We start from the raw sequence: 23,848 nt of genomic DNA on the forward strand, positions 1-23,848 counted from the left end.
GGGTGTTTACATGCATTAATATATTTACAGCTCTCTTTAACCAGCTTGTCAATATCCTCTTGGCAATAGCTCCCAACACTTTTAAATGCCTTTGCATGGAACAATTGTGGGATAAAATGCTGGCACTGGAGAATAATTCTGAAGATCAAAATAATGTATCTGGGTGTTTCTGTGCAATTTAGAAGTATACACAACAATTGTTCTTTATGTGCTACCAATAGCCTGTTGCCTTCCACTCAATCTTTCAGAGATTAAATCATCAAAATACATGCATGAGTCTGATTCCTTGGCTTCACATGTGAGCATGTACAGACTAGCACCGTAGAAAACACAAATTCTAGCTTCCAACTCCACATAAACTCCTTGTCACATTTTCTTGAGGTCGAAAAGTCAATATGTCACAAATCATTTCCAAAGAGGGCTTTTCAGTGCATGGTTTACATTGTCAATGCAATGTTAAGGAGAACATTTTAAAGTATGCCATATTCTTGCAAACATGAACTTTAAGACTATACTTTCAGGGATCATTTCTATAGTTTGTAACTGGTGGAATGTGCTTGAAAGTGTCTAAACTCAGTAACCACAAGGAAGAACTTCAGGGTTTTCTTCTGAGCATGAGATGAGTTCCTGTAACTTCTGTATGAAGTCGCTGGTTACTTTTGATGAATGTACTTGGTTCCTTATATGGGACTTAGGATGGAGAAAACCCAATCTGAGTGGTGCTGTTTATAATTCGTCATACTAACAGGGTTGTCTTCCAAAGAAATACATCGTTCTGTCTGACCTTGTGGGAGAGATTCATTGTTTAATAAAATATCAAAGCTGAACGACAATGTGGGTTTTAGCTGGAACTATCTACAAGCAGCAGATATCCTACATGTATCTCTAGTGGGGTGTTTACATGCATTAATATATTTCCAGCTCTCTTTAACCAGCTTGTCAATATCCTCTTGGCGATAGCTCCCAACACTTTGGAATGCCTTTGCATGGAACAATTGTGGGATAAAATGCTGGCACTGGAGAATAACTCTGAAGATCAAAATAATGTATCTGGGTGTTTCTGTGCAATTTAGAAGTATACACGACAATTGTTCTTGATGTGCTACCCATAGCCTGTTGCCTTCCTCTCAATCTTTCAGAGATTAAAGCATCAAAATACATGCATGAGTCTGATTCCTTGGCTTCACATGTGAACATGTGCAGACTAGCACCGTAGAAAACACAAATTCTATCTTCCAACTCCACATAAACTCCTTGTCACATTTTCTTGAGGTCGCAAAAGTCAATATGTCACAAATCATTTCCAAAGAGGGCTTTTCAGTGCATGGTTTACATTGTCAATGCAATGTTAAGGAGAACATTTTAAAGTATGCCATATTCTTGCAAACATGAACTTTAAGACTATACTTTCATGGATCATTTCTATAGTTTGTGACTGGTGGAATGTGCTTGAAAGTGTCTAAACTCAGTAACCACAAGGAAGAATTTCAGGGTTTTCTTCTGAGCATGAGATGAGTTCCTGTAACTTCTGTATGAAGTCGCTGGTTACTTTTGATGAATGTACTTGGTTCCTTAAATGGGACTTAGGATGGAAAAAACCCAATCTGAGTGGTGCTGTTTATAATTCGTCATACTAACAGGGTTGTCTTCCAAAGAAATACATCATGTTCTGTCTGACCTTTTGGGAGTGATTCATTGTTTAATAAAATATCAAAGCTGAACGACAATGTGGGTTTTAGCTGGAACTATCTACAAGCAGCAGATATCCTACATGTATCTCTAGTGGGGTGTTTACATGCATTAATACATTTCCAGCTCTCTTTAACCAGCTTGTCAATATCCTCTTGGCGATAGGTCCCAACACTATGGAATGCCTTTGCATGGAACAATTGTGGGATAAAATGCTGGCACTGGAGAATAACTCTGAAGATCAAAATAATGTATCTGGGTGTTTCTGTGCAATTTAGAAGTATACACGACAATTGTTCTTTATGTGCTACCCATAGCCTGTTGCCTTCCTCTCAATCTTTCAGAGATTAAAGCATCAAAATACATGCATGAGTCTGATTCCTGTGCAGACTAGCACCGTAGAAAACACAAATTCTATCTTCCAACTCCCCATAAACTCCTTGTCACATTTTCTTGAGGTCGAAAAGTCAATATGTCACAAATCATTTCCAAAGAGGGCTTTTCAGTGCATGGTTTACATTGTCAATGCAATGTTAAGGAGAACATTTTAAAGTATGCCATATTCTTGCAAGCATGAACTTTAAGACTATACTTTCAGGGATCATTTCTATAGTTTGTAACTGGTGGAATGTACTTGAAAGTGTCTAAACTAAGGAACCAAAAGGAAGAACTTCAGGGTTTTCTTCTGAGCATGAGATGAGTTCCTGTAACTTCTGTATGAAGTCGCTGGTTACTTTTGATGAATGTATTTGGTTCCTTAAATGGGACTTAGGATGGAGAAAACCTAATCTGAGTGGTGCTGTTTATAATTCGTCATACTAACAGGGTTGTCTTCCAAAGAAATACATCATGTTCTGTCTGACCTTGTGGGAAAGATTCATTGTTTAATAAAATATTAAAGCTGAACGACAATGTGGGTTTTATCTGGAAATATCTACAAGCAGCAGATATCCTACATGTATCTCTAGTGGGGTGTTTACATGCATTAATATATTTACAGCTCTCTTTAACCAGCTTGTCAATATCCTCTTGGCAATAGCTCCCAACACTTTGAAATGCCTTTGCATGGAACAATTGTGGGATAAAATGCTGGCACTGGAGAATAATTCTGAAGATCAAAATAATGTATCTGGGTGTTTCTGTGCAATTTAGAAGTATACACAACAATTGTTCTTTATGTGCTACCCATAGCCTGTTGCCTTCCTCTCAATCTTTCAGAGATTAAAGCATCAAAATACATGCATGAGTCTAATTCCTGTGCAGACTAGCACCGTAGAAAACACAAATTCTATCTTCCAACTCCACATAAACTCCTTGTCACATTTTCTTGAGGTCGAAAAGTCAATATGTCACAAATCATTTCCAAAGAGGGCTTTTCAGTGCATGGTTTACATTGTCAATGCAATGTTAAGGAGAACATTTTAAAGTATGCCATATTCTTGCAAACATGAACTTTAAGACTATACTTTCAGGGATCATTTCTATAGTTTGTAACTGGTGGAATGTGCTTGAAAGTGTCTAAACTCAGTAACCACAAGAAAGAACTTCAGGGTTTTCTTCTGAGCATGAGATGAGTTCCTGTAACTTCTGTATGAAGTCGCTGGTTACTTTTGATGAATGTATTTGGTTCCTTAAATGGGACTTAAGATGGAGAAAACCCAATCTGAGTGGTGCTGTTTATAATTCGTCATACTAACAGGGTTGTCTTCCAAAGAAATACATCATGTTCTGTCTGACCTTGTGGGAGAGATTCATTGTTTAATAAAATATCAAAGCTGAGCGACAATGTGGGTTTTAGCTGGAACTATCTACAAGCAGCAGATATCCTACATGTATCTCTAGTGGGGTGTTTACATGCATTAATATATTTCCAGCTCTCTTTAACCAGCTTGTCAATATCCTCTTGGCAATAGCTCACAACACTTTGGAATGCCTTTGCATGGAACAATTGTGGGATAAAATGCTGGCACTGGAGAATAATTCTGAAGATCAAAATAATGTATCTGGAATGTGCTTGAAAGTGTCTAAACTCAATAACCACAAGGAAGAACTTCAGGGTTTTCTTCTGAGCATGAGATGAGTTCCTGTAACTTCTGTATGAAGTCGCTGGTTACTTTTGATGAATGTACTTGGTTCCTTAAATGGGACTTAGGATGGAAAAAACCCAATCTGAGTGGTGCTGTTTATAATTCGTCATACTAACAGGGTTGTCTTCCAAAGAAATACATCATGTTCTGTCTGACCTTTTGGGAGTGATTCATTGTTTAATAAAATATCAAAGCTGAACGACAATGTGGGTTTTAGCTGGAACTATCTACAAGCAGCAGATATCCTACATGTATCTCTAGTGGGGTGTTTACATGCATTAATACATTTCCAGCTCTCTTTAACCAGCTTGTCAATATCCTCTTGGCGATAGGTCCCAACACTATGGAATGCCTTTGCATGGAACAATTGTGGGATAAAATGCTGGCACTGGAGAATAACTCTGAAGATCAAAATAATGTATCTGGGTGTTTCTGTGCAATTTAGAAGTATACACGACAATTGTTCTTTATGTGCTACCCATAGCCTGTTGCCTTCCTCTCAATCTTTCAGAGATTAAAGCATCAAAATACATGCATGAGTCTGATTCCTGTGCAGACTAGCACCGTAGAAAACACAAATTCTATCTTCCAACTCCCCATAAACTCCTTGTCACATTTTCTTGAGGTCGAAAAGTCAATATGTCACAAATCATTTCCAAAGAGGGCTTTTCAGTGCATGGTTTACATTGTCAATGCAATGTTAAGGAGAACATTTTAAAGTATGCCATATTCTTGCAAGCATGAACTTTAAGACTATACTTTCAGGGATCATTTCTATAGTTTGTAACTGGTGGAATGTACTTGAAAGTGTCTAAACTAAGGAACCAAAAGGAAGAACTTCAGGGTTTTCTTCTGAGCATGAGATGAGTTCCTGTAACTTCTGTATGAAGTCGCTGGTTACTTTTGATGAATGTATTTGGTTCCTTAAATGGGACTTAGGATGGAGAAAACCTAATCTGAGTGGTGCTGTTTATAATTCGTCATACTAACAGGGTTGTCTTCCAAAGAAATACATCATGTTCTGTCTGACCTTGTGGGAAAGATTCATTGTTTAATAAAATATTAAAGCTGAACGACAATGTGGGTTTTATCTGGAAATATCTACAAGCAGCAGATATCCTACATGTATCTCTAGTGGGGTGTTTACATGCATTAATATATTTACAGCTCTCTTTAACCAGCTTGTCAATATCCTCTTGGCAATAGCTCCCAACACTTTGAAATGCCTTTGCATGGAACAATTGTGGGATAAAATGCTGGCACTGGAGAATAATTCTGAAGATCAAAATAATGTATCTGGGTGTTTCTGTGCAATTTAGAAGTATACACAACAATTGTTCTTTATGTGCTACCAATAGCCTGTTGCCTTCCTCTCAATCTTTCAGAGATTAAAGCATCAAAATACATGCATGAGTCTGATTCCTTGGCTTCACATGTGAGCATGTACAGACTAGCACCGTAGAAAACCCAAATTCTATCTTCCAACTCCACATAAACTCCTTGTCACATTTTCTTGAGGTCGAAAAGTCAATATGTCACAAATCATTTCCAAAAAGGGCTTTTTAGTGCATGGTTTACATTGTCAATGCAATGTTAAGGAGAAAATTTTAAAGTATGCCATATTCTTGCAAACATGAACTTTAAGACTATACTTTCAGGGATCATTTCTATAGTTTGTAACTGGTGGAATGTGCTTGAAAGTGTCTAAACTCAGTAACCACAAGGAAGAACTTCAGGGTTTTCTTCTGAGCATGAGATGAGTTCCTGTAACTTCTGTATGAAGTCGTTGGTTACTTTTGATGAATGTACTTGGTTCCTTAAATGGGACTTAAGATGGAGAAAACCCAATCTGAGTGGTGCTGTTTATAATTTGTCATACTAACAGGGTTGTCTTCCAAAGAAATACATCATGTTCTGTCAGACCTTTTGGGAGAGATTCAGTGTTTAATAAAATATCAAAGCTGAACGACAATGTGGGTTTTAGCTGGAACTATCTACAAGCAGCAGATATCTTACATCTATCTCTAGTGGGGTGTTTACATGCATTAATACATTTCCAGCTCTCTTTAACCAGCTTGTCAATATCCTCTTGGCGATAGCTCCCAACACTTTGGAATGCCTTTGCATGGAACAATTGTGGGATAAAATGCTGGCACTGGAGAATAACTCTGAAGATCAAAATAATGTATCTGGGTGTTTCTGTGCAATTTAGAAGTATACACGACAATTGTTCTTTATGTGCTACCCATAGCCTGTTGCCTTCCTCTCAATCTTTCAGAGATTAAAGCATCAAAATACATGCATGAGTCTAATTCCTGTGCAGACTAGCACCGTAGAAAACACAAATTCTATCTTCCAACTCCACATAAACTCCTTGTCACATTTTCTTGAGGTCGAAAAGTCAATATGTCACAAATCATTTCCAAAGAGGGCTTTTCAGTGCATGGTTTACATTGTCAATGCAATGTTAAGGAGAACATTTTAAAGTATGCCATATTCTTGCAAACATGAACTTTAAGACTATACTTTCAGGGATCATTTCTATAGTTTGTAACTGGTGGAATGTGCTTGAAAGTGTCTAAACTCAGTAACCACAAGAAAGAACTTCAGGGTTTTCTTCTGAGCATGAGATGAGTTCCTGTAACTTCTGTATGAAGTCGCTGGTTACTTTTGATGAATGTATTTGGTTCCTTAAATGGGACTTAAGATGGAGAAAACCCAATCTGAGTGGTGCTGTTTATAATTCGTCATACTAACAGGGTTGTCTTCCAAAGAAATACATCATGTTCTGTCTGACCTTGTGGGAGAGATTCATTGTTTAATAAAATATCAAAGCTGAGCGACAATGTGGGTTTTAGCTGGAACTATCTACAAGCAGCAGATATCCTACATGTATCTCTAGTGGGGTGTTTACATGCATTAATATATTTCCAGCTCTCTTTAACCAGCTTGTCAATATCCTCTTGGCAATAGCTCACAACACTTTGGAATGCCTTTGCATGGAACAATTGTGGGATAAAATGCTGGCACTGGAGAATAATTCTGAAGATCAAAATAATGTATCTGGAATGTGCTTGAAAGTGTCTAAACTCAATAACCACAAGGAAGAACTTCAGGGTTTTCTTCTGAGCATGAGATGAGTTCCTGTAACTTCTGTATGAAGTCGCTGGTTACTTTTGATGAATGTACTTGGTTCCTTATATGGGACTTAGGATGGAGAAAACCCAATCTGAGTGGTGCTGTTTATAATTCATCATACTAACAGGGTTGTCTTCCAAAGAAATACATCATGTTCTGTCTGACCTTGTGGGAGAGATTCATTGTTTAATAAAATATCAAAGCTGAACGACAATGTGGGTTTTAGCTGGAACTATCTACAAGCAGCAGATATCCTACATGTATCTCTAGTGGGGTGTTTACATGCATTAATATATTTCCAGCTCTCTTTAACCAGCTTGTCAATATCCTCTTGGCGATAGCTCCCAACACTTTGGAATGCCTTTGCATGGAACAATTGTGGGATAAAATGCTGGCACTGGAGAATAACTCTGAAGATCAAAATAATGTATCTGGGTGTTTCTGTGCAATTTAGAAGTATACACGACAATTGTTCTTTATGTGCTACCCATAGCCTGTTGCCTTCCTCTCAATCTTTCAGAGATTAAAGCATCAAAATACATGCATGAGTCTGATTCCTTGGCTTCACATGTGAACATGTGCAGACTAGCACCGTAGAAAACACAAATTCTATCTTCCAACTCCACATAAACTCCTTGTCACATTTTCTTGAGGTCAAAAAGTCAATATGTCACAAATCATTTCCAAAGAGGGCTTTTCAGTGCATGGTTTACATTGTCAATGCAATGTTAAGGAGAACATTTTAAAGTATGCCATATTCTTGCAAACATGAACTTTAAGACTATACTTTCAGGGATCATTTCTATAGTTTGTAACTGGTGGAATGTGCTTGAAAGTGTCTAAACTCAGTAACCACAAGGAAGAACGTCAAGGTTTTCTTCTGAGCATGAGATGAGTTCCTGTAACTTCTGTATGAAGTCGCTGGTTACTTTTGATGAATGTACTTGGTTCCTTAAATGGGACTTAGGATGGAGAAAACCCAATCTGAGTGGTGCTGTTTATAATTTGTCATACTAACAGGGTTGTCTTCCAAAGAAATACATCATGTTCTGTCTGACCCTTTGGGAGATATTCATTGTTTAATAAAATATCAAAGCTGAACGACAATTTGGGTTTTAGCTGGAACTATCTACAAGCAGCAGATATCCTACATGTATCTCTAGTGGGGTGTTTACATGCATTAATACATTTCCAGCTCTCTTTAACCAGCTTGTCAATATCCTCTTGGCGATAGCTCCCAACACTTTGGAATGCCTTTGCATGGAACAATTGTGGGATAAAATGCTGGCACTGGAGAATAACTCTGAAGATCAAAATAATGTATCTGGGTGTTTCTGTGCAATTTAGAATTATACACGACAATTGTTCTTTATGTGCTACCCATAGCCTGTTGCCTTCCTCTCAATCTTTCAGAGATTAAAGCATCAAAATACATGCATGAGTCTGATTCCTGTGCACACTAGCACCGTAGAAAACACAAATTCTATCTTCCAACTCCACATAAACTCCTTGTCACATTTTCTTGAGGTCGAAAAGTCAATATGTCACAAATCATTTCCAAAGAGGGCTTTTCAGTGCATGGTTTACATTGTCAATGCAATGTTAAGGAGAACATTTTAAAGTATGCCATATTCTTGCAAACATGAACTTTAAGACTATACTTTCAGGGATCATTTCTATAGTTTGTAACTGGTGGAATGTGCTTGAAAGTGTCTAAACTCAGTAACCACAAGGAAGAACTTCAGGGTTTTCTTCTGAGCATGAGATGAGTTCCTGTAACTTCTGTATGAAGTCGCTGGTTACTTTTGATGAATGTACTTGGTTCCTTAACACCTTAAGGACACAGGACATGTCTGACATGTCATGATTCCCTTTTATTCCAGAAGTTTGGTCCTTAAGGGGTTAAATGGGACTTAGGATGGAGTAAACCCAATCTGAGTGGTGCTGTTTATAATTCGTCATACTAACAGGGTTGTCTTCCAAAGAAATACATCATGTTCTGTCTGACCTTGTGGGAAAGATTCATTGTTTAATAAAATATTAAAGCTGAACGACAATGTGGGTTTTATCTGGAACTATCTACAAGCAGCAGATATCCTACATGTATCTCTAGTGGGGTGTTTACATGCATTAATATATTTACAGCTCTCTTTAACCAGCTTGTCAATATCCTCTTGGCAATAGCTCCCAACACTTTTAAATGCCTTTGCATGGAACAATTGTGGGATAAAATGCTGGCACTGGAGAATAATTCTGAAGATCAAAATAATGTATCTGGGTGTTTCTGTGCAATTTAGAAGTATACACAACAATTGTTCTTTATGTGCTACCAATAGCCTGTTGCCTTCCACTCAATCTTTCAGAGATTAAATCATCAAAATACATGCATGAGTCTGATTCCTTGGCTTCACATGTGAGCATGTACAGACTAGCACCGTAGAAAACACAAATTCTAGCTTCCAACTCCACATAAACTCCTTGTCACATTTTCTTGAGGTCGAAAAGTCAATATCTCACAAATCATTTCCAAAGAGGGCTTTTCAGTGCATGGTTTACATTGTCAATGCAATGTTAAGGAGAACATTTTAAAGTATGCCATATTCTTGCAAACATGAACTTTAAGACTATACTTTCAGGGATCATTTCTATAGTTTGTAACTGGTGGAATGTGCTTGAAAGTGTCTAAACTCAGTAACCACAAGGAAGAACTTCAGGGTTTTCTTCTGAGCATGAGATGAGTTCCTGTAACTTCTGTATGAAGTCGCTGGTTACTTTTGATGAATGTACTTGGTTCCTTAAATGGGACTTAGGATGGAGAAAACCCAATCTGAGTGGTGCTGTTTATAATTCGTCATACTAACAGGGTTGTCTTCCAAAGAAATACATCATGTTCTGTCTGACCTTGTGGGAAAGATTCATTGTTTAATAAAATATTAAAGCTGAACGACAATGTGGGTTTTATCTGGAACTATCTACAAGCAGCAGATATCCTACATGTATCTCTAGTGGGGTTTTTACATGCATTAATATATTTACAGCTCTCTTTAACCAGCTCAATATCCTCTTGGCAATAGCTCCCAACACTTTGAAATGCCTTTGCATGGAACAATTGTGGGATAAAATGCTGGCACTGGAGAATAACTCTGAAGATCAAAATAATGTATCTGGGTGTTTCTGTGCAATTTAGAAGTATACACGACAATTGTTCTTTATGTGCTACCCATAGCCTGTTGCCTTCCTCTCAATCTTTCAGAGATTAAAGCATCAAAATACATGCATGAGTCTGATTCCTGTGCAGACTAGCACCGTAGAAAACACAAATTCTATCTTCCAACTCCACATAAACTCCTTGTCACATTTTCTTGAGGTCAAAAAGTCAATATGTCACAAATCATTTCCAAAGAGGGCTTTTCAGTGCATGGTTTACATTGTCAATGCAATGTTAAGGAGAACATTTTAAAGTATGCCATATTCTTGCAAACATGAACTTTAAGACTATACTTTCAGGGATCATTTCTATAGTTTGTAACTGGTGGAATGTGCTTGAAAGTGTCTAAACTCAGTAACCACAAGGAAGAACGTCAAGGTTTTCTTCTGAGCATGAGATGAGTTCCTGTAACTTCTGTATGAAGTCGCTGGTTACTTTTGATGAATGTACTTGGTTCCTTAAATGGGACTTAGGATGGAGAAAACCCAATCTGAGTGGTGCTGTTTATAATTTGTCATACTAACAGGGTTGTCTTCCAAAGAAATACATCATGTTCTGTCTGACCTTTTGGGAGAGATTCATTGTTTAATAAAATATCAAAGCTGAACGACAATTTGGGTTTTAGCTGGAACTATCTACAAGCAGCAGATATCCTACATGTATCTCTAGTGGGGTGTTTACATGCATTAATACATTTCCAGCTCTCTTTAACCAGCTTGTCAATATCCTCTTGGCGATAGCTCCCAACACTTTGGAATGCCTTTGCATGGAACAATTGTGGGATAAAATGCTGGCACTGGAGAATAACTCTGAAGATCAAAATAATGTATCTGGGTGTTTCTGTGCAATTTAGAAGTATACACGACAATTGTTCTTTATGTGCTACCCATAGCCTGTTGCCTTCCTCTCAATCTTTCAGAGATTAAAGCATCAAAATACATGCATGAGTCTGATTCCTGTGCAGACTAGCACCGTAGAAAACACAAATTCTATCTTCCAACTCCACATAAACTCCTTGTCACATTTTCTTGAGGTCAAAAAGTCAATATGTCACAAATCATTTCCAAAGAGGGCTTTTCAGTGCATGGTTTACATTGTCAATGCAATGTTAAGGAGAACATTTTAAAGTATGCCATATTCTTGCAAACATGAACTTTAAGACTATACTTTCAGGGATCATTTCTATAGTTTGTAACTGGTGGAATGTGCTTGAAAGTGTCTAAACTCATTAACCACAAGGAAGAACGTCAAGGTTTTCTTCTGAGCATGAGATGAGTTCCTGTAACTTCTGTATGAAGTCGCTGGTTACTTTTGATGAATGTAGTTGGTTCCTTAAATGGGACTTAGGATGGAGAAAACCCAATCTGAGTGGTGCTGTTTATAATTTGTCATACTAACAGGGTTGTCTTCCAAAGAAATTCATCATGTTCTGTCTGACCTTTTGGGAGAGATTCATTGTTTAATAAAATATCAAAGCTGAACGACAATTTGGGTTTTAGCTGGAACTATCTACAAGCAGCAGATATCCTACATGTATCTCTAGTGGGGTGTTTACATGCATTAATACATTTCCAGCTCTCTTTAACCAGCTTGTCAATATCCTCTTGGCGATAGCTCCCAACACTTTGGAATGCCTTTGCATGGAACAATTGTGGGATAAAATGCTGGCACTGGAGAATAACTCTGAAGATCAAAATAATGTATCTGGGTGTTTCTGTGCAATTTAGAATTATACACGACAATTGTTCTTTATGTGCTACCCATAGCCTGTTGCCTTCCTCTCAATCTTTCAGAGATTAAAGCATCAAAATACATGCATGAGTCTGATTCCTGTGCAGACTAGCACAGTAGAAAACACAAATTCTATCTTCCAACTCCACATAAACTCCTTGTCACATTTTCTTGAGGTCGAAAAGTCAATATGTCACAAATCATTTCCAAAAAGGGCTTTTTAGAGCATGGTTTACATTGTCAATGCAATGTTAAGGAGAACATTTTAAAGTATGCCATATTCTTGCAAACATGAACTTTAAGATTATACTTTCAGGGATCATTTCTATAGTTTGTAACTGGTGGAATGTGCTTGAAAGTGTCTAAACTCAGTAACCACAAGGAAGAACTTCAGGGTTTTCTTCTGAGCATGAGATGAGTTCCTGTAACTTCTGTATGAAGTTGCTGGTTACTTTTGATGAATGTACTTGGTTCCTTAAATGGGACTTAGGATGGAGAAAACCCAATCTGAGTGGTGCTGTTTATAATTTGTCATACTAACAGGGTTGTCTTCCAAAGAAATACATATGTGTTCTGTCTGAACTTGTGGGAAAGATTCATTGTTTAATAAAATATTAAAGCTGAACGACAATGTGGATTTTATCTGGAACTATCTACAAGCAGCAGATATCCTACATGTATCTCTAGTGGGGTGTTTACATGCATTAATATATTTACAGCTCTCTTTAACCAGCTTGTCAATATCCTCTTGGCAATAGCTCCCAACACTTTGAAATGCCTTTGCATGGAACAATTGTGGGATAAAATGCTGGCACTGGAGAATAATTCTGAAGATCAAAATAATGTATCTGGGTGTTTCTGTGCAATTTAGAAGTATACACAACAATTATTCTTTATGTGCTACCAATGGCCTGTTGCCTTCCTCTCAATCTTTCAGAGATTAAATCATCAAAATACATGCATGAGTCTGATTCCTTGGCTTCACATGTGAGCATGTACAGACTAGCACCGTAGAAAACACAAATTCTATCTTCCAACTCCACATAAACTCCTTGTCACATTTTCTTGAGGTCGAAAAGTCAATATGTCACAAATCATTTCCAAAGAGGGCTTTTCAGTGCATGGTTTACATTGTCAATGCAATGTTAAGGAGAACATTTTAAAGTATGCCATATTCTTGCAAACATGAACTTTAAGACTATACTTTCAGGGATCGTTTCTATAGTTTGTAACTGGTGGAATGTGCTTGAAAGTGTCTAAACTCAGTAACCACAAGGAAGAACTTCAGGGTTTTCTTCTGAGCATGAGATGAGTTCCTGTAACTTCTGTATGTAGTCGCTGGTTACTTTTGATGAATGTACTTGGTTCCTTAAATGGGACTTAGGATGGAGAAAACCCAATCTGAGTGGTGCTGTTTATAATTCGTCATACTAACAGGGTTGTCTTGCAAAGAAATACATCATGTTCTGTCTGACCTTTTGGGAGTGATTCGTTGTTTAATAAAATATCAAAGCTGAACGACAATGTGGGTTTTACCTGGAACTATCTACAAGCAGCAGATATCCTACATGTATCTCTAGTGGGGTGTTTACATGCATTAATATATTTACAGCTCTCTTTAACCAGCTCAATATCCTCTTGGCAATAGCTCCCAACACTTTGAAATGCCTTTGCATGGAACAATTGTGGGATAAAATGCTGGCACTGGAGAATAACTCTGAAGATCAAAATAATGTATCTGGGTGTTTCTGTGCAATTTAGAAGTATACACGACAATTGTTCTTTATGTGCTACCCATAGCCTGTTGCCTTCCTCTCAATCTTTCAGAGATTAAAGCATCAAAATACATGCATGAGTCTGATTCCTGTGCAGACTAGCACAGTAGAAAACACAAATTCTATCTTCCAACTCCACATAAACTCCTTGTCACATTTTCTTGAGGTCGAAAAGTCAATATGTCACAAATCATTTCCAAAAAGGGCTTTTTAGTGCATGGTTTACATTGTCAATGCAATGTTAAGGAGAACATTTTAAAGTATGCCATATTCTTGCAAACATGAACTTTAAGACTATACTTTCAGGGATCATTTCTATAGTTTGTAACTGGTGGAATGTGCTTGAAAGTGTCTAAACTCAGTAACCACAAGGAAGAACTTCAGGGTTTTCTTCTGAGCATGAGATGAGTTCCTTTAACTTCTGTATGAAGTCGCTGGTTACTTTTGATGAATGTACTTGGTTCCTTAAATGGGACTTAGGATGGAGAAAACCCAATCTGAGTGGTGCTGTTTATAATTCGTCATACTAACAGGGTTGTCTTCCAAAGAAATACATCATGTTCTGTCAGACCTTTTGGGAGAGATTCATTGTTTAATAAAATATCAAAGCTGAACGACAATGTGGGTTTTAGCTGGAACTATCTACAAGCAGCAGATATCTTACATCTATCTCTAGTGGGGTGTTTACATGCATTAATACATTTCCAGCTCTCTTTAACCAGCTTGTCAATATCCTCTTGGCGATAGCTCCCAACACTTTGGAATGCCTTTGCATGGAACAATTGTGGGATAAAATGCTGGCACTGGAGAATAACTCTGAAGATCAAAATGATGTATCTGGGTGTTTCTGTGCAATTTAGAAGTATACACGACAATTGTTCTTTATGTGCTACCCATAGCCTGTTGCCTTCCTCTCAATCTTTCAGAGATTAAAGCATCAAAATACATGCATGAGTCTAATTCCTGTGCAGACTAGCACCGTAGAAAACACAAATTCTATCTTCCAACTCCACATAAACTCCTTGTCACATTTTCTTGAGGTCGAAAAGTCAATATGTCACAAATCATTTCCAAAGAGGGCTTTTCAGTGCATGGTTTACATTGTTAATGCAATGTTAAGGAGAACATTTTAAAGTATGCCATATTCTTGCAAACATGAACTTTAAGACTATACTTTCAGGGATCATTTCTATAGTTTGTAACTGGTGGAATGTGCTTGAAAGTGTCTAAACTCAGTAACCACAAGGAAGAACTTCAGGGTTTTCTTCTGAGCATGAGATGAGTTTCTGTAACTTCTGTATGAAGTCGCTGGTTACTTTTGATGAATGTATTTGGTTCCTTAAATGGGACTTAAGATGGAGAAAACCCAATCTGAGTGGTGCTGTTTATAATTCGTCATACTAACAGGGTTGTCTTCCAAAGAAATACATCATGTTCTGTCTGACCTTGTGGGAAAGATTCATTGTTTAATAAAATATCAAAGCTGAGCGACAATGTGGGTTTTAGCTGGAACTATCTACAAGCAGCAGATATCCTACATGTATCTCTAGTGGGGTGTTTACATGCATTAATATATTTACAGCTCTCTTTAACCAGCTTGTCAATATCCTCTTGGCAATAGCTCCCAACACTTTGAAATGCCTTTGCATGGAACAATTGTGGGATAAAATGCTGGCACTGGAGAATAATTCTGAAGATCAAAATAATGTATCTGGGTGTTTCTGTGCAATTTAGAAGTATACACGACAATTGTTCTTTATGTGCTACCCATAGCCTGTTGCCTTCCTCTCAATCTTTCAGAGATTAAAGCATCAAAATACATGCATGAGTCTGATTCCTGTGCAGACTAGCACCGTAGAAAGCACAAATTCTATCTTCCAACTCCACATAAACTCCTTGTCACATTTTCTTGAGGTCGAAAAGTCAATATGTCACAAATCATTTCCAAAGAGGGCTTTTCAGTGCATGGTTTACATTGTCAATGCAATGTTAAGGAGAACATTTTAAAGTATGCCATATTCTTGCAAACATGAACTTTATGACTATACTTTCAGGGATCATTTCTATAGTTTGTAACTGGTGGAATGTGCTTGAAAGTGTCTAAACTCAGTAACCACAAGGAAGAACTTCAGGGTTTTCTTCTGAGCATGAGATGAGTTCCTGTAACTTCTGTATGAAGTCGCTGGTTACTTTTGATGAATGTACTTGGTTCCTTAAATGGGACTTAGGATGGAGAAAACCCAATCTGAGTGGTGCTGTTTATAATTCGTCATACTAACAGGGTTGTCTTCCAAAGAAATACATCACGTTCTGTCTGACCTTTTGGGAGAGATTCATTGTTTAATAAAATATCAAAGCTGAACGACAATGTGGGTTTTAGCTGGAACTATCTACAAGCAGCAGATATCCTACATGTATCTCTAGTGGGGTGTTTACATGCATTAATACATTTCCAGATCTCTTTAACCAGCTTGTCAATATCCTCTTGGCAATAGCTCCCAACACTTTGGAATGCCTTTGCATGGAACAATTGTGGGATAAAATGCTGGCACTGGAGAATAACTCTGAAGATCAAAATAATGTATCTGGGTGTTTCTGTGCAATTTAGAAGTATACACGACAATTGTTCTTTATGTGCTACCCATAGCCTGTTGCCTTCCTCTCAATCTTTCAGAGATTAAAGCATCAAAATACATGCATGAGTCTGATTCCTGTGCAGACTAGCACCGTAGAAAACACAAATTCTATCTTCCAACTCCACATAAACTCCTTGTCACATTTTCTTGAGGTCAAAAAGTCAATATGTCACAAATCATTTCCAAAGAGGGCTTTTCAGTGCATGGTTTACATTGTCAATGCAATGTTAAGGAGAACATTTTAAAGTATGCCATATTCTTGCAAACATGAACTTTAAGACTATACTTTCAGGGATCATTTCTATAGTTTGTAACTGGTGGAATGTGCTTGAAAGTGTCTAAACTCAGTAACCACAAGGAAGAACGTCAAGGTTTTCTTCTGAGCATGAGATGAGTTCCTGTAACTTCTGTATGAAGTCGCTGGTTACTTTTGATGAATGTATTTGGTTCCTTAAATGGGACTTAGGATGGAGAAAACCCAATCTGGGTGGTGCTGTTTATAATTTGTCATACTAACAGGGTTGTCTTCCAAAGAAATACATCATGTTCTGTCTGACCTTTTGGGAGAGATTCATTGTTTAATAAAATATCAAAGCTGAACGACAATTTGGGTTTTAGCTGGAACTATCTACAAGCAGCAGATATCTTACATGTATCTCTAGTGGGGTGTTTACATGCATTAATACATTTCCAGCTCTCTTTAACCAGCTTGTCAATATCCTCTTGGCGATAGCTCCCAACACTTTGGAATGCCTTTGCATGGAACAATTGTGGGATAAAATGCTGGCACTGGAGAATAACTCTGAAGATCAAAATAATGTATCTGGGTGTTTCTGTGCAATTTAGAATTATACACGACAATTGTTCTTTATGTGCTACCCATAGCCTGTTGCCTTCCTCTCAATCTTTCAGAGATTAAAGCATCAAAATACATGCATGAGTCTGATTCCTGTGCAGACTAGCACCGTAGAAAACACAAATTCTATCTTCCAACTCCACATAAACTCCTTGTCACATTTTCTTGAGGTCGAAAAGTCAATATGTCACAAATCATTTCCAAAGAGGGCTTTTCAGTGCATGGTTTACATTGTCAATGCAATGTTAAGGAGAACATTTTAAAGTATGCCATATTCTTGCAAACATGAACTTTAAGACTATACTTTCAGGGATCATTTCTATAGCTTGTAACTGGTGGAATGTGCTTGAAAGTGTCTAAACTCAGTAACCACAAGGAAGAACTTCAGGGTTTTCTTCTGAGCATGAGATGAGTTCCTGTAACTTCTGTATGAAGTCGCTGGTTACTTTTGATGAATGTACTTGGTTCCTTAAATGGGACTTAGGATGGAGAAAACCCAATCTGAGTGGTGCTGTTTATAATTCGTCATACTAACAGGGTTGTCTTCCAAAGAAATACATATGTGTTCTGTCTGACCTTGTGGGAAAGATTCATTGTTTAATAAAATATTAAAGCTGATCGACAATGTGGGTTTTATCTGGAACTATCTACAAGCAGCAGATATCCTACATGTATCTCTAGTGTAGTGTTTACATGCATTAATATATTTACAGCTCTCCTTAACCAGCTTGTCAATATCCTCTTGGCAATAGCTTCCAACACTTTAAAATGCCTTTGCATGGAACAATTGTGGGATAAAATGCTGGCACTGGAGAATAATTCTGAAGATCAAAATAATGTATCTGGGTGTTTCTGTGCAATTTAGAAGTATACACAACAATTGTTCTTTATGTGCTACCAATGGCCTGTTGCCTTCCTCTCAATCTTTCAGAGATTAAATCATCAAAATACATGCATGAGTCTGATTCCTTGGCTTCACATGTGAGCATGTACAGACTAGCACCGTAGAAAACACAAATTCTATCTTCCAACTCCACATAAACTCCTTGTCACATTTTCTTGAGGTCGCAAAAGTCAATATGTCACAAATCATTTCCAAAGAGGGCTTTTCAGTGCATGGTTTACATTGTCAATGCAATGTTAAGGAGAACATTTTAAAGTATGCCATATTCTTGCAAACATGAACTTTAAGACTATACTTTCAGGGATCATTTCTATAGTTTGTAACTGGTGGAATGTGCTTGAAAGTGTCTAAACTCAGTAACCACAAGGAAGAACTTCAGGGTTTTCTTCTGAGCATGAGATGAGTTCCTGTAACTTCTGTATGAAGTCGCTGGTTACTTTTGATGAATGTACTTGGTTCCTTAAATGGGATTTAGGATGGAGAAAACCCAATCTGAGTGGTGCTGTTTATAATTCGTCATACTAACAGGGTTGTCTTCCAAAGAAATACATCATGTTCTGTCTGACCTTGTGTGAGAGATTCATTGTTTAATAAAATATCAAAGCTGAACGACAATGTGGGTTTTAGCTGGAACTATCTACAAGCAGCAGATATCCTACATGTATCTCTAGTGGGGTGTTTACATGCATTAATATATTTCCAGCTCTCTTTAACCAGCTTGTCAATATCCTCTTGGCAATAGCTCCCAACACTTTGAAATGCCTTTGCATGGAACAATTGTGGGATAAAATGCTGGCACTGGAGAATAATTCTGAAGATCAAAATAATGTATCTGGGTGTTTCTGTGCAATTTAGAAGTATACACGACAATTGTTCTTTATGTGCTACCCATAACCTGTTGCCTTCCTCTCAATCTTTCAGAGATTAAAGCATCAATATACATGCATGAGTCTGATTCCTTGGCTTCACATGTGAACATGTACAGACTAGCACCGTAGAAAACACAAATTCTATCTTCCAACTCCACATAAACTCCTTGTCACATTTTCTTGAGGTCGAAAAGTCAATATGTCACAAATCATTTCCAAAGAGGGCTTTTCAGTGCATAGTTTACATTGTCAATGCAATGTTAAGGAGAACATTTTAAAGTATGCCATATTCTTGCAAACATGAACTTTACGACTATACTTTCAGGGATCATTTCTATAGTTTGTAACTGGTGGAATGTGCTTGAAAGTGTCTAAACTCAGTAACCACAAGGAAGAACTTCAGGGTTTTATTCGGAGCATGAGATGAGTTCCTGTAACTTCTGTATGAAGTCGCTGGGTACTTTTGATGAATGTACTTGGTTCCTTAAATGGGATTTAGGATGGAGAAAACCCAATCTGAGTGGTGCTGTTTATTATTCGTCATACTAACAGGGTTGTCTTCCAAAGAAATACATCATGTTCTGTCTGACCTTTTGGGAGAGATTCATTGTTTAATAAAATATCAAAGCTGAACGACAATGTGGGTTTTAGCTGGAACTATCTACAAGCGGCAGATATCCTACATGTATCTCTAGTGGGGTGTTTACATGCATTAATATATTTACAGCTCTCTTTAACCAGCTTGTCAATATCCTCTTGGCGATAGCTCCCAACACTTTGGAATGCCTTTGCATGGAACAATTGTGGGATAAAATGCTGGCACTGGAGAATAACTCTGAAGATCAAAATAATGTATCTGGGTGTTTCTGTGCAATTTAAAAGTATACACGACAATTGTTCTTTATGTGCTACCCATAGCCTGTTGCCTTCCTCTCAATCTTTCAGAGATTAAAGCATCAAAATACATGCATGAGTCTGATTCCTGTGCAGACTAGCACCGTAGAAAACACAAATTCTATCTTCCAACTCCACATAAACTCCTTGTTACATTTTCTTGAGGTCGCAAAAGTCAATATGTCACAAATCATTTCCAAAGAGGGCTTTTCAGTGCATAGTTTACATTGTCAATGCAATGTTAAGGAGAACATTTTAAAGTATGCCATATTCTTGCAAACATGAACTTTACGACTATACTTTCAGGGATCATTTCTATAGTTTGTAACTGGTGGAATGTGCTTGAAAGTGTCTAAACTCAGTAACCACAAGGAAGAACTTCAGGGTTTTCTTCGGAGCATGAGATGAGTTCCTGTAACTTCTGTATGAAGTCGCTGGGTACTTTTGATGAATGTACTTGGTTCCTTAAATGGGACTTAGGATGGAGAAAACCCAATCTGAGTGGTGCTGTTTATTATTCGTCATACTAACAGGGTTGTCTTCCAAAGAAATACATCATGTTCTGTCTGACCTTTTGGGAGAGATTCATTGTTTAATAAAATATCAAAGCTGAACGACAATGTGGGTTTTAGCTGGAACTATCTACAAGCGGCAGATATCCTACATGTATCTCTAGTGGGGGTTTACATGCATTAATATATTTCCAGCTCTCTTTAACCAGCTTGTCAATATCCTCTTGGCGATAGCTCCCAACACTTTGGAATGCCTTTGCATGGAACAATTGTGGGATAAAATGCTGGCACTGGAGAATAACTCTGAAGATCAAAATAATGTATCTGGGTGTTTCTGTGCAATTTAGAAGTATACACGACAATTGTTCTTTATGTGCTACCCATAGCCTGTTGCCTTCCTCTCAATCTTTCAGAGATTAAAGCATCAAAATACATGCATGAGTCTGATTCCTGTGCAGACTAGCACCGTAGAAAACACAAATTCTATCTTCCAACTCCACATAAACTCCTTGTCACATTTTCTTGAGGTCGCAAAAGTCAATATGTCACAAATCATTTCCAAAGAGGGCTTTTCAGTGCATGGTTTACATTGTCAATGCAATGTTAAGGAGAACATTTTAAAGTAGGCCATATTCTTGCAAACATGAACTTTAAGACTATACTTTCAGGGATCATTTCTATAGTTTGTAACTGGTAGAATGTGCTTGAAAGTGTATAAACTCAGTAACCACAAGGAAGAACTTCAGGGTTTTCTTCTGAGCATGAGATGAGTTCCTGTAACTTCTGTATGAAGTCGCTGGTTACTTTTGATGAATGTATTTGGTTCCTTAAATGGGACTTAGGATGGAGAAAACCCAATCTGAGTGGTGCTGTTTATAATTCGTCATACTAACAGGGTTGTCTTCCAAAGAAATACATCATGTTCTGTCTGACCTTGTGGGAAAGATTCATTGTTTAATAAAATATCAAAGCTGAACGACAATGTGGGTTTTAGCTGGAACTATCTACAAGCAGCAGATATCCTACATGTATCTCTAGTGGGGTGTTTACATGCATTAATATATTTCCAGCTCTCTTTAACCAGCTCAATATCCTCTTGGCAATAGCTCCCAACACTTTGGAATGCCTTTGCATGGAACAATTGTGGGATAAAATGCTGGCACTGGAGAATAACTCTGAAGATCAAAATAATGTATCTGGGTGGTTCTGTGCAATTTAGAAGTATACACGACAATTGTTCTTTATGTGCTACCCATAGCCTGTTGCCTTCCTCTCAATCTTTCAGAGATTAAAGCATCAAAATACATGCATGAGTCTGATTCCTGTGCAGACTAGCACCGTAGAAAACACAAATTCTATCTTCCAACTCCACATAAACTCCTTGTCACATTTTCTTGAGGTCGAAAAGTCAATATGTCACAAATCATTTCCAAAGAGGGCTTTTCAGTGCATGGTTTACATTGTCAATGCAATGTTAAGGAGAACATTTTAAAGTATGCCATATTCTTGCAAACATGAACTTTAAGACTATACTTTCAGGGATCATTTCTATAGTTTGTAACTGGTGGAATGTGCTTGAAAGTGTCTAAACTCAGTAACCACAAGGAAGAACTTCAGGGTTTTCTTCTGAGCATGAGATGAGTTCCTGTAACTTCTGTATGAAGTCGCTGGTTACTTTTGATGAATGTATTTGGTTCCTTCAATGGGATTTAGGATGGAGAAAACCCAATCTGAGTGGTGCTGTTTATAATTCGTCATACTAACAGGGTTGTCTTCCAAAGAAATACATCATGTTCTGTCTGACCTTGTGGGAGAGATTCATTGTTTAATAAAATATCAAAGCTGAACGACAATGTGGGTTTTAGCTGGAAGTATCTACAAGCAGCAGATATTCTACATGTATCTCTAGTGGGGTGTTTACATGCATTAATATATTTCCAGCTCTCTTTAAACAGCTTGTCAATATCCTCTTGGCAATAGCTCCCAACACTTTGGAATGCCTTTGCATGGAACAATTGTGGGATAAAATGCTGGCACTGGAGAATAATTCTGAAGATCAAAATAATGTATCTGGGTGTTTCTGTGCAATTTAGAAGTATACACGACAATTGTTCTTTATGTGCTACCCATAGCCTGTTGTCTTCCTCTCAATCTTTCAGAGATTAAAGCATCAAAATACATGCATGAGTCTGATTCCTGTGCAGACTAGCACCGTAGAAAACACAAATTCTATCTTCCAACTCCACATAAACTCCTTGTCACATTTTCTTGAGGTCGAAAAGTCAATATGTCACAAATCATTTCCAAAGAGGGCTTTTCAGTGCATGGTTTACATTGTCAATGCAATGTTAAGGAGAACATTTTAAAGTATGCCATATTCTTGCAAACATGAACTTTAAGACTATACTTTCAGGGATCATTTCTATAGTTTGTAACTGGTGGAATGTGCTTGAAAGTGTCTAAACTCAGTAACCACAAGGAAGAACTTCAGGGTTTTCTTCTGAGCATGAGATGAGTTCCTGTAACTTCTGTATGAAGTCGCTGGTTACTTTTGATGAATGTACTTGGTTCCTTAAAAGGGACTTAGGATGGAGAATACCCAATCTGAGTGGTGCTGTTTATAATTCGTCATACTAACAGGGTTGTCTTCCAAAGAAATACATCATGTTCTGTCTGACCTTGTGGGAGAGATTCATTGTTTAATAAAATATCAAAGCTGAACGACAATGTGGGTTTTAGCCGGAACTATCTACAAGCAGCAGATATCCTACATGTATCTCTAGTGGGGTGTTTGCATGCATTAATATATTTACAGCTCTCTTTAACCAGCTCAATATCCTCTTGGCAATAGCTCCCAACACTTTGGAATGCCTTTGCATGGAACAATTGTGGGATAAAATGCTGGCACTGGAGAATAACTCTGAAGATCAAAATAATGTATCTGGGTGTTTCTGTGCAATTTAGAAGTATACACGACAATTGTTCTTTATGTGCTACCCATAGCCTGTTGCCTTCCTCTCAATCTTTCAGAGATTAAAGCATCAAAATACATGCATGAGTCTGATTCCTGTGCAGACTAGCACCGTAGAAAACACAAATTCTATCTTCCAACTCCACATAAACTCCTTGTCACATTTTCTTGAGGTCAAAAAGTCAATATGTCACAAATCATTTCCAAAGAGGGCTTTTCAGTGCATGGTTTACATTGTCAATGCAATGTTAAGGAGAACATTTTAAAGTATGCCATATTCTTGCAAACATGAACTTTAAGACTATACTTTCAGGGATCATTTCTATAGTTTGTAACTGGTGGAATGTGCTTGAAAGTGTCTAAACTCAGTAACCACAAGGAAGAACTTCAGGGTTTTCTTCTGAGCATGAGATGAGTTCCTGTAACTTCTGTATGAAGTCGCTGGTTACTTTTGATGAATGTACTTGGTTCCTTAAATGGGACTTAGGATGGAGAAAACCCAATCTGAGTGGTGCTGTTTATAATTCGTCATACTAACAGGGTTGTCTTCCAAAGAAATACATCATGTTCTGTCTGAC

At 37.6% G+C, this 23,848-nt stretch overlaps 26 non-coding genes and 2 pseudogenes across 26 annotated transcripts; all 28 read left to right on the plus strand.

Moving 5' to 3' along the window:
* The first annotated feature begins 505 nt into the window (after positions 1–505).
* LOC134579242 (small nucleolar RNA U3) lies at positions 506–721 on the plus strand. The gene has a single exon (XR_010086176.1). It is a non-coding gene; the product is annotated as a small nucleolar RNA U3 (small nucleolar RNA).
* A 676-nt stretch (positions 722–1,397) lies between these two features.
* On the plus strand, positions 1,398–1,613 carry LOC134574432 (small nucleolar RNA U3). Its single transcript, XR_010085437.1, has one exon. It is a non-coding gene; the product is annotated as a small nucleolar RNA U3 (small nucleolar RNA).
* A 658-nt stretch (positions 1,614–2,271) lies between these two features.
* LOC134574657 (small nucleolar RNA U3) lies at positions 2,272–2,487 on the plus strand. The gene has a single exon (XR_010085481.1). It is a non-coding gene; the product is annotated as a small nucleolar RNA U3 (small nucleolar RNA).
* Positions 2,488–3,145: 658 nt separating this feature from the next.
* Positions 3,146–3,361, plus strand: LOC134573980 (small nucleolar RNA U3). Its single transcript, XR_010085396.1, has one exon. It is a non-coding gene; the product is annotated as a small nucleolar RNA U3 (small nucleolar RNA).
* A 313-nt stretch (positions 3,362–3,674) lies between these two features.
* LOC134574800 (small nucleolar RNA U3) lies at positions 3,675–3,867 on the plus strand (annotated as a pseudogene).
* Positions 3,868–4,525: 658 nt separating this feature from the next.
* LOC134574664 (small nucleolar RNA U3) lies at positions 4,526–4,741 on the plus strand. The gene has a single exon (XR_010085482.1). It is a non-coding gene; the product is annotated as a small nucleolar RNA U3 (small nucleolar RNA).
* A 677-nt stretch (positions 4,742–5,418) lies between these two features.
* Positions 5,419–5,634, plus strand: LOC134579378 (small nucleolar RNA U3). The gene has a single exon (XR_010086205.1). It is a non-coding gene; the product is annotated as a small nucleolar RNA U3 (small nucleolar RNA).
* Positions 5,635–6,292: 658 nt separating this feature from the next.
* On the plus strand, positions 6,293–6,508 carry LOC134573991 (small nucleolar RNA U3). Its single transcript, XR_010085397.1, has one exon. It is a non-coding gene; the product is annotated as a small nucleolar RNA U3 (small nucleolar RNA).
* Positions 6,509–6,821: 313 nt separating this feature from the next.
* Positions 6,822–7,014, plus strand: LOC134574798 (small nucleolar RNA U3; annotated as a pseudogene).
* Positions 7,015–7,691: 677 nt separating this feature from the next.
* Positions 7,692–7,907, plus strand: LOC134574388 (small nucleolar RNA U3). Its single transcript, XR_010085433.1, has one exon. It is a non-coding gene; the product is annotated as a small nucleolar RNA U3 (small nucleolar RNA).
* Positions 7,908–8,565: 658 nt separating this feature from the next.
* On the plus strand, positions 8,566–8,776 carry LOC134574818 (small nucleolar RNA U3). The gene has a single exon (XR_010085510.1). It is a non-coding gene; the product is annotated as a small nucleolar RNA U3 (small nucleolar RNA).
* A 758-nt stretch (positions 8,777–9,534) lies between these two features.
* On the plus strand, positions 9,535–9,750 carry LOC134579347 (small nucleolar RNA U3). The gene has a single exon (XR_010086199.1). It is a non-coding gene; the product is annotated as a small nucleolar RNA U3 (small nucleolar RNA).
* Positions 9,751–10,405: 655 nt separating this feature from the next.
* On the plus strand, positions 10,406–10,621 carry LOC134574399 (small nucleolar RNA U3). The gene has a single exon (XR_010085434.1). It is a non-coding gene; the product is annotated as a small nucleolar RNA U3 (small nucleolar RNA).
* Positions 10,622–11,279: 658 nt separating this feature from the next.
* LOC134574512 (small nucleolar RNA U3) lies at positions 11,280–11,495 on the plus strand. Its single transcript, XR_010085450.1, has one exon. It is a non-coding gene; the product is annotated as a small nucleolar RNA U3 (small nucleolar RNA).
* A 658-nt stretch (positions 11,496–12,153) lies between these two features.
* LOC134579201 (small nucleolar RNA U3) lies at positions 12,154–12,369 on the plus strand. The gene has a single exon (XR_010086168.1). It is a non-coding gene; the product is annotated as a small nucleolar RNA U3 (small nucleolar RNA).
* A 678-nt stretch (positions 12,370–13,047) lies between these two features.
* On the plus strand, positions 13,048–13,263 carry LOC134574493 (small nucleolar RNA U3). The gene has a single exon (XR_010085445.1). It is a non-coding gene; the product is annotated as a small nucleolar RNA U3 (small nucleolar RNA).
* A 655-nt stretch (positions 13,264–13,918) lies between these two features.
* LOC134573914 (small nucleolar RNA U3) lies at positions 13,919–14,134 on the plus strand. The gene has a single exon (XR_010085390.1). It is a non-coding gene; the product is annotated as a small nucleolar RNA U3 (small nucleolar RNA).
* A 658-nt stretch (positions 14,135–14,792) lies between these two features.
* On the plus strand, positions 14,793–15,008 carry LOC134579230 (small nucleolar RNA U3). Its single transcript, XR_010086174.1, has one exon. It is a non-coding gene; the product is annotated as a small nucleolar RNA U3 (small nucleolar RNA).
* Positions 15,009–15,666: 658 nt separating this feature from the next.
* LOC134573881 (small nucleolar RNA U3) lies at positions 15,667–15,882 on the plus strand. The gene has a single exon (XR_010085387.1). It is a non-coding gene; the product is annotated as a small nucleolar RNA U3 (small nucleolar RNA).
* A 658-nt stretch (positions 15,883–16,540) lies between these two features.
* LOC134574573 (small nucleolar RNA U3) lies at positions 16,541–16,756 on the plus strand. The gene has a single exon (XR_010085461.1). It is a non-coding gene; the product is annotated as a small nucleolar RNA U3 (small nucleolar RNA).
* A 658-nt stretch (positions 16,757–17,414) lies between these two features.
* On the plus strand, positions 17,415–17,630 carry LOC134574344 (small nucleolar RNA U3). Its single transcript, XR_010085429.1, has one exon. It is a non-coding gene; the product is annotated as a small nucleolar RNA U3 (small nucleolar RNA).
* A 679-nt stretch (positions 17,631–18,309) lies between these two features.
* LOC134573773 (small nucleolar RNA U3) lies at positions 18,310–18,525 on the plus strand. Its single transcript, XR_010085336.1, has one exon. It is a non-coding gene; the product is annotated as a small nucleolar RNA U3 (small nucleolar RNA).
* A 677-nt stretch (positions 18,526–19,202) lies between these two features.
* LOC134574616 (small nucleolar RNA U3) lies at positions 19,203–19,418 on the plus strand. Its single transcript, XR_010085474.1, has one exon. It is a non-coding gene; the product is annotated as a small nucleolar RNA U3 (small nucleolar RNA).
* A 659-nt stretch (positions 19,419–20,077) lies between these two features.
* LOC134574234 (small nucleolar RNA U3) lies at positions 20,078–20,293 on the plus strand. The gene has a single exon (XR_010085419.1). It is a non-coding gene; the product is annotated as a small nucleolar RNA U3 (small nucleolar RNA).
* Positions 20,294–20,951: 658 nt separating this feature from the next.
* Positions 20,952–21,167, plus strand: LOC134579375 (small nucleolar RNA U3). Its single transcript, XR_010086204.1, has one exon. It is a non-coding gene; the product is annotated as a small nucleolar RNA U3 (small nucleolar RNA).
* A 655-nt stretch (positions 21,168–21,822) lies between these two features.
* On the plus strand, positions 21,823–22,038 carry LOC134573847 (small nucleolar RNA U3). The gene has a single exon (XR_010085384.1). It is a non-coding gene; the product is annotated as a small nucleolar RNA U3 (small nucleolar RNA).
* A 658-nt stretch (positions 22,039–22,696) lies between these two features.
* On the plus strand, positions 22,697–22,912 carry LOC134573859 (small nucleolar RNA U3). Its single transcript, XR_010085385.1, has one exon. It is a non-coding gene; the product is annotated as a small nucleolar RNA U3 (small nucleolar RNA).
* A 655-nt stretch (positions 22,913–23,567) lies between these two features.
* Positions 23,568–23,783, plus strand: LOC134579354 (small nucleolar RNA U3). The gene has a single exon (XR_010086201.1). It is a non-coding gene; the product is annotated as a small nucleolar RNA U3 (small nucleolar RNA).
* Positions 23,784–23,848: the final 65 nt, after the last annotated feature.

The sequence above is a fragment of the Pelobates fuscus genome, chromosome 1 (genome assembly GCF_036172605.1).
Source record: "Pelobates fuscus isolate aPelFus1 chromosome 1, aPelFus1.pri, whole genome shotgun sequence".
NCBI lineage: Eukaryota > Metazoa > Chordata > Amphibia > Anura > Pelobatidae > Pelobates > Pelobates fuscus.